The 1,943-nt window shown below is 62.4% G+C and overlaps 1 protein-coding gene across 1 annotated transcript in view; it reads right to left on the minus strand.

Moving 5' to 3' along the window:
- The window catches only part of STK32C (serine/threonine kinase 32C), a 28,173-nt gene extending 26,691 nt beyond the window's left edge, over window positions 1-1,482 (minus strand). Inside the window, exon 1 of the mRNA XM_029932809.1 lies at window positions 1,427-1,482. The gene's annotated coding sequence lies outside the window, so the exon portion shown is untranslated. The remainder of the gene's footprint in view (window positions 1-1,426) is intronic.
- Window positions 1,483-1,943: the final 461 nt, after the last annotated feature.

Genomic DNA, 1,943 nt, shown 5'->3' on the forward strand with positions numbered 1-1,943 from the left:
CCCGGGGGTGGGGGGGGGGGGGGGGGGGGGGGGGGGGGGGGGGGGGGGGGGGGGGGGGGGGGGGGAGAGGGGACAGTGAAGTGGCTGCCCTAGGTCGGTCCCCAACACTGCTCCTCAGCCCCCTTTCCAAATGTCTGCATGACTCCGGTGTCTCCCCATAGAAGCCAGTCTTGAATCCGGGCTGGTGCCCTCCAATGCCTAGCCCTAAGCCCCACCTTGTCTGCTCCTCGACCCTCCCCACGCCCTGTGGCCCTAGTGGACAGAATCTACACTCAGCTGGGAGAAGCAGGGAGGGCAGAGGTCAGCCTGACCAGCAGATGTTAAAAGTACTCTCTCCTTAATGAGAAAGAGTGCTTGAATGAATTCTGGGTGATGATTTCCCCAGGCCCAGGGAACCTAGGTCACAGCACCCACGCAGCTGTGTGGAGAGGGGCCCAGGGAACCTAGGTCACAGCACCCACACAGCTGTGTGGAGAGGGGCCCGGGGAACCTAGGTCACAGCACCCACGCAGCTGTGTGGAGAGGGGCCCGGGGAACCTAGGTCACAGCACCCACGCAGCTGTGTGGAGAGGGGCCTGGGGAACCTAGGTCACAGCACCCACGCAGCTGTGTGGAGAGGGGCCTGGGGAACCTAGGTCACAGCACCCACGCAGCTGTGTGGAGAGGGGGTCAGAGGCCTCATATGCCAAGACTCCTTAGCTGCCGAAAAGGAACTATCCATTCAGAAGTGATCCATTTACAACAGACCCATCAAGGCAGAGTCCCAAGAGCTAATTTTAACCTTTCCAGAGTGCTCGTTAAGCTTCTTTGAGTTATAATTACCCCCAATCTCTAGACATTACAAGGCAGCAATCAGGAAGTTAGATGTGGACAGAGAGGACAGAAGGAACTGGAGACGGTCTCTGCGTGGGCCCGTCTTGAGGACCCAGCAGCATGGCTGTCCTGGGTGAGGACACGCCCCCTACGCCCCAGTCCTGCCGTCTACACCCCCCCTCCAGCCCCTGGTCTCCAGTGCCAACAACGGTGTCCGAGCGTCACAGTGGCTCCTGGACACTAGACTTCCACCGCCAACCCCCTCCCCACGGCAGGGGCTTTAAGACGCTTCCCTTTGAGGCCGTGAGTGGGCTCCTGCTTCTAAGGAGAGCCGCTCCGCTGCAGGGGTCCGGGCCGCTAGTGGGCATCAGGGCCTTGGTCCCGCAGAGCCCAGCAGCTTTGCCGTCTGTACCCTCAGCTCCCAACTCAGTTACAAGCCCCCAGAGACCTGGACTGAAGACCCTAGTGGTCCTGACCGAGGCTCCCTAGTGCCTCGGACACCCCCCACTTCGCCAGCATGTCCATCGCCCACCCACAGGCACAGGTGGCCTCTCCAGAGCTGGCAGGCAGAGCCGGTGGTCCCGCCAACGCCTCCTTGCCGGCCTCACCTTACCTTGCCGAAGCTGCCCTTTCCGATGGCCCGAAGGATCTGGAAGTGATCGAAGTTCACTGCAGGAAAAACAGAGGGATGCTGGTGAGGTGGCAGAAAGCCCTGGGCCCTCCACAAGTCCCCCAGAGCTGTCCCCCACCACGGCAGGGCGCCCCCTGCAGCCCTGCAGTGACCCACTGCACCCTGGAAGTGGGCCTGGGTGCTGGCTGGACGCTCACGTGCAAAGCAGGGGGGCCTGTGCCAAGGCTGAGAGGCCATGCTGTCCCTTGTTCTGGGCTTCTTTCAGGATCAGGCCAGGCCACCGTGCCCACGGACCCTCAGACGCGATGGGGCATGAACAGAGAAATAGCACCAGAGCAGCCCCTCTTCTGTCCCAGGCACCCAGACAGCCCCTCCTGAGAGCTGCCCCCAACCACGAACAGCTTTGCAAATACGGGTCCCAGGGTGTCTGGAGCCTTGGAAGCAGGCCCCCCACCCTCCTGCTGAATCCCTGGGGGCGGTCGCCCTGTGTGGTTGACCG

This window comes from Suricata suricatta, chromosome 2 (assembly GCF_006229205.1).
Source record: "Suricata suricatta isolate VVHF042 chromosome 2, meerkat_22Aug2017_6uvM2_HiC, whole genome shotgun sequence".
NCBI classification, from domain to species: Eukaryota; Metazoa; Chordata; class Mammalia; order Carnivora; family Herpestidae; genus Suricata; species Suricata suricatta.